This window comes from Bos grunniens, chromosome 10 (genome assembly GCF_055505025.1).
Source record: "Bos grunniens cultivar Pamir isolate PY7600 chromosome 10, Bosgru_T2T1.0, whole genome shotgun sequence".
Classification (NCBI taxonomy): domain Eukaryota; kingdom Metazoa; phylum Chordata; class Mammalia; order Artiodactyla; family Bovidae; genus Bos; species Bos grunniens.
Genome location: NC_141174.1, coordinates 72010387 through 72016748, shown reverse-complemented (window position 1 = coordinate 72016748; position 6362 = coordinate 72010387). Strand labels below are relative to the sequence as shown.

At 35.7% G+C, this 6362-nt stretch overlaps 1 non-coding gene across 1 annotated transcript; it reads left to right on the top strand.

Annotated features, from left to right (window-relative positions):
• Window positions 1–3875: 3875 nt before the first annotated feature.
• TRNAS-AGA (transfer RNA serine (anticodon AGA)) lies at window positions 3876–3947 on the top strand. Its single transcript has one exon. It is a non-coding gene; the product is annotated as a tRNA-Ser (tRNA).
• The last annotated feature ends 2415 nt before the right edge of the window (window positions 3948–6362 follow it).

The following is a 6362-nucleotide window of genomic DNA, read 5'->3' as shown; positions in this document are numbered from 1 at the left end:
AGATAATATATCTTGATGAAAATGAATTTAAAAAAGATTTGTTATAAGACCACACAAAAATTAACTTTAATCTATCTGTCAGCATTAAGAAAGGAGGGGGAGAAGTCTTGATTATAAGAGTTCAATAACCACCATGAGCTCGTGACTTGGTTCTTCTTTACTTTCACCTTAATGGGCCATTTGGATTTATGCAGGAAAACAAAAGCTCTGTGGGTTTGAAATTGATCATTTTTTCTTTTAACAATGGTCATGTAAGTGTCTTTGTATATCAGATACTGTTATGGAGGGTTTGAACCATTTGCAAATTTGCAGAAGGATTCATTCCACATTGTGAGGGTTAATGTTCCCTTATTGGCTGACAGGGAACTATTTTTTAAGAGTTTGAAACTTGTTATTTTCACATTGTTACTGTACATATGTCTCCAGAGTGTGGGTGCTTCATAAACAACACATTTTGATCTGAGCAGATGTACTGCATCTCTAGAGGTTAGGAAGTTCATTATTACAGACAGCCCACCTAACATCCTCTTGGTTAGACTCCATTAGGTATATTAAAATACATTTCAAAATGTCTGAATGAAAAGTTTATTCAGTGATCAACAGAGTGCTTACATCTCCTCCAGATGAGGAAAAGTTTAGTCTCAATAGCAGTGGTGACATTCAAGTGATATATATTTGTAATATTGAATACTAAGTGGGTACTACTGTTGGCTTTTACTGGTTCCTAAAATAAATATCTTCTAGCAGCACTTTAAAGACATGATCTTAGCCACTTTCATATTCCAGGGAGGGAATAATGCTATCATCCTTATAGGATAGAAAGGAAATATGAAAGAAGACAAGGGAGATGCATGATATTCTTATAAGCTTTTGATTCATGTTTCACCTATGTGGTCCTTCTGCTCTAGCAGGAATTATTCTGTTCTTCAGGGGAAAAAAGGCCTACTTTAGGATTAGCTGGGGTGCAAATGGCATTCCTTAAAGCAAAAGGCTTAAAAAGGAAATTATGAAATATATTAAATTTCTCTCAAATGAAATATGACTCCTAGGAGTGGTAATCAATTTTTAGTTGAGAGGTAGTGAATGAGGTTAAATTATGAATTCACACTTTCCCTTGTGATCATCAAATCATCACTCTTAAATTATCTTCTTTAAAGGCTCAAAGTCGCTTGTTGTTTTATGCTTCTCCCATGTTCCTGGTGCTAGCATATTAATGATCTTTGCCATTTGTAGAGTAGCAAGCTGCCAGATCAATAAGCGTGCTTAGCTGCTTGCCATTAAAATTGATCTGTACTATCCTTCCGATTGACGTCACATCCAGCTGTAAATATCATCAAGTAAGCTGTCAACTCATTTTCATTATGAGTGTTTTTCGTTTCAAAAGATGAACTTCTGTAGGACAGCATGTTAGGATTTTTCTTCATTATTTCTGACATTTCCCCAATAGCATCAAACACATCCTTAAAGGAAAATCAGGATTGGCCAATAATTTTTTTAAAAAAGGAAGGGGAATTAAAAACAGCGATAACAACAACAAACAAAAAAGATAACAACTGAGAATGTCAGAAATTTCTATAAAAGTTGCAAGAAGCAAGATGTGGATGTTCTCTTTCAAATGTGAACCAGGTTCATGAGGCCTTATGAGTATCTGGGTTTACATAAAGAAAATTATAGTGTTATATTATTGGAAAGATATATTTTTAACAGAGTTCACCATTGGAATTTCAAAGGTATATTTGTTTATGTGATAGTTGACCATAAATTCTTCCTGAGAAAAATTCTGGTATTATCTGCAAAGCATCAGAATTAGGGTCATATGGTGGTGAGAGTACCTATGTTGATGTCCATCAATGTGAAAATTGTGGGAAGGTCATAATGTTTCTAATGGAATGTCAAGCTTACCATGTTAACTTTGTTCTTGAAGAATATCCCTCTGTTCCCATCTAGCTATATGGAACATAGGTTCCCAGGTCTTTCTCTGCTATCCAGCTCCCCTGGAAAGTCTGAAAAGAGAAGCAGTATTTATTACTGATCACTTAAAGATCATTTATTCCTCTAAAAATTCTAAATTGGTACATATATAGTAGAATATATATGTGTATATATGTGCATACATGTAATTATAAATAAACAACATATATTATATTGGGGTGATAAGATGCACACAGGAAATTGGAGAGCATTTTTGCATTTTTAGATTATCATACAGCCTGATTATTACATATTTGGATGGTGTTCAACTTTTTGCAGAATTATTACCCAATTATTTTTTACATTAGAACTTAGTTTTTAATCAAAAGATATTGCAAGAGACATCTCTGTAAAATTCATACTAAATTTGTTACAAAAACAATTAAGATTATAATCTGTATCACTCCATATATCCTCTATGAAGTTTCTACTAAGATATATCTTTTGAGTTCAATGCTAAGTAAATGTTCTTTTTATGAGACTCTGGAATCTTCTTCTCTGTTGATAACTAGAATTGTTTAACTGATATTTCCATTTAGTTTTGACTTCCAGGAAACTTGGAATTAAATTCGAAAGGCACAATAAAATATTAAATAGTCATGATAACAGATATGTTCAGCATGTCGACATTCTTGATTTTATATTTTTATCACTTTACATGAACTACCTTAAATATTTTGTGAGATAGAATATAAGTAATTATAAACAAATAAAATATTGTTTATCAAGGTGCCAGTTTATATTATCTTAAAAATGTCAACTTTCAATAAAAGTGAAAACCATGAGTTATTCATGTCGAGATAGTCTATATTCTCTTTGACAGAATGTACAGAATTTACAGTACTAATATGACCTATACAGTGAATGTCTATCCAGTAATAGATGTTAGAATATTTACTGTATCTTTGTTGATCTTTCCAATCACCTTGCAAATAGATAAAATGTATCCCCATTTTTCTGAGGGTCAGAGAGCTTGAATGACTTATTTATGATAGAGCTACTGCCCAAATTCCACACATGAAATGAAGAAATAAACTCTGTCAAGTATACATTGCAGAGATTGGTATACTTTAATTATAGGAGTGATAAGTTCCATGTCTTGTGCATCTTTGTCTCCTTGGGTGCCAATACTTGTCAAAGAGTAAAGTGTTAAAGATATTTATTACATAATTGATATAACAAATGAATAAGTTAATTGTGAGTAATATGGCAATAACAAAAGTCATATAATGACTATAACAATATAACAATTATATAATAAAATATTTGAGCTTGTTGATAGTTGTATTATTTATATTACATGTTATATTTAAAGTGATAAGAACCTATTACTTCACAAACATCTAACTGGTGATTCAATACAAATTATTTCACTGAATTTTACAGAAAGTCTGGGAGGTAGATATCTAGGAAACCAGCTTCAGAAATTATAGAGCAACCAGCTGAAGATGGTCAATTAGAGTAGGGATTTAAATCCTTAACTCTAGAGCTCATAATCATATAACATTTTGCTATGAAATGATCTCTTTGAAATTGATCTTTACTTCTAATGAGTGAGTTCCATATTTTATAAATCTACTCTACCTGATCACAACTCAATATCAACTTAGTTGATCATTCCTTCTTCCTGAAGACACATTCTTCACTTGACTTCTAGGACCTCATACTCTTTCAGTTTTCCTCCTACCTCATTTATCAATCCATTTGTCCTTTTTGTTGATCCCTCTTCTTTTCTTCAAGGAGTAGGATGCTGGTGTGATCCAGTATTTAGTCCTTGATCCTTTCCAATTCTCTGTCAACACTCAATCCTATGGTGATATCCAGAATCAAGGCATAAAATATGATTTTCACCATTATTTCATATGGTATCTAGTTTTTATAGATACCTATTATATATATGGGCTTCCCTGGTGGCTCAGAGGTTAAAGCGTCTGCCTAGAATGCAGGAGACCCAGGTTTGATCCCTGGATTGGGAAGATCCCCTGGAAAAGGAAATGGCAACCCACTCCAGTACTCTGGCCTGGCGAATCTCATGGAGGGAGGAGCCTGGTAGGCTACAGTCCATGAGGTCGCAAAGAGTCGGACACGACTGAGTGACTTCGCTTTCACTTTTCATTATATATATATATATATATATATATATATATTTCTTTATAGATATCTATTAACTCAAACTCAGCCTGCCCAAATCATATCTTTTCTCTGAAACTTGCTCTGTCTTAGTTTGTCCTCTCCCCGTTGAAGGCAATGGCATCCTCCCCAGTGTTCAGGTCAAACACCTTGGTGTCATGGTATCATCCTTTTTTTTTCCTCTCTCTTTCATACCCCATATTCACTATGTTAGCAAATCCTGTTGGCATTACCACTTAAATATATTTAGAATAGAATCATTGGATCAATTTTTACGGTCTCTACTGATACCAGCCTGCTGTAAGCCTTCATGGTTTCTCTTATGGACTATCACAGTCTCTTCTTAACTGATCTCTCTGTATCTACCCTTGCCCCTTATCATCAGCAGAGCAGCCATGGTGATCCTTTTGAAATGGAACATCCCATTAGCTCTCTTCGCCCAAATCATATAATGGTTCTCCGTTTTATTCAAGTGTTCAGTTCAGTTGCTCAGTCATGTCAGACTGTTTGCGAGCCCATGGACTGCAGAACGCCAGACTTCCCTGTCCATCACCAACTCCCGGAGCTTGCTCAAACTCATGTCCATTGAGTTGGTGATGCCATCCAATGATCTCATCCTCTGTCATCCCCTTCTTCTCCAACCTTGAATCTTTCCTAGTGTTAGGGTCTTTTCCAGTGAGTCAGCTCTTCGCGTGAGGTGGCCAAAGTATTAGAGTTTCAGCTTCAGCATCAGTTCTTCCAATGAATATTCAAGACTTATTTCCTTTAGGATGGACTAGTTGGATCTCCTTGCTGTCTAAGGGACTCTCAAGAATCCTCTCCAACACAGGAATTCAAAAGCATCAGTTCTTCGGCACTCAGCTTTCTTTATAGTCCAATCTCACATCCACACTTGAATACTGGAAAAACCATAGCTTTGATTAGATGACATTTGTTGGCAAAGTAATGTCTCTGTGTTTTAATATGCTGTCTAAGTTGGTCATAGCTTTCTTCCAAGGAGCAAGTGACTTTTAATTTCATGGCTGCAGTTACCATCTGCAGCATTTTAGAGCCCCCCAAAAAGTCTGTGACTGTTTCCATTGTTTCCCCATCTATTTGCCACAAAGTGATGGGACTAGATGCCATGATCTTAGTTTTCTGAATGTTGAGTTTTAAGCCAACTTTTTCACTCTCCACTTTCATTTTTCATCAAGAATTTCTTTAGTTCTTCTTCACTTTCTACCATAAGGGTGGTGTCATCTGAGTATCTGAGGTTATTGACATTTCTCCTGGCGATCTTGATTCTAGCTTGTGCTTCATCAACCCCGTCATTTCCCTTGATGTATTCTGCATATAAGTTAAATAAACAAGGTGACAATATACAGCCTTGAAGTACTCCTTTCCTGATTTGGAACCAGTCTGTTGTTCCATGTCCAGTTCTAACTGTTGCTTCTTGATCTGCATACAGATTTCTCAGCAGGCTGGTAAGGTGGTCAGGTATTCTCATCTCTTTAAGAATGGTTCACACATTTTTGTGATCCACACAGTCAAAGGCTTTGGCATAGTCAATAAAGCAGAAGTAGATGTTTTTATGGAACTCTCTTGCTTTTTCTATGATCAGTGGATATTGGCAATTTGATCTCTGGTTACTCTGCATTTTCTAAATCTAGCTTGAACATCAGAATGTTCATGGCTCATGTACTGTTGAGGCCTGACTTGGAGAATTTTGAACATCACCTTGCTAGTGTGTGAGATACTCATCTCACACAATTCTTTGGCATTGCCTTTCTTAGGGACTGGAATGAAAACTGACCTTTTTCAGTACTGTGGCCTGGAGTTTTCCAAATTTGCTGGCATATGGAGTATAGCACTTTCACACACCATCTTTTAGGATTTGAAATAGCTCAACTGGAATTCCATCACCTCTACTAGGTTTGTTCATAGTGATGCTTCCCAAGGCCCACTTGACTTTGCATTCCAGGATGTCTGGCTCTAGGTCAGTGATCACACCATTGTGGTTATCTGGGTCATGAAATTTTTTTGTACAGTTCTTCTGTGTGTTCTTGCCACCTCTTCCTGATATCTTCTGCTTCTGTTAGGGCCATACATTTTCTGTCCTTTATTGTGACCAGCTTTGCATGAAATGTTCCCTTGGTATGTCTAATTTTCTTGAAGAGCTCTCTAGTCTTTCCCATTCTGTTGTTTTCCTCTATTTCTTTGCACTGATCACTGAAGAAGGCTTTCTTATCTCTCCTTACTATTCTTTAGAATTCTGCATTCAA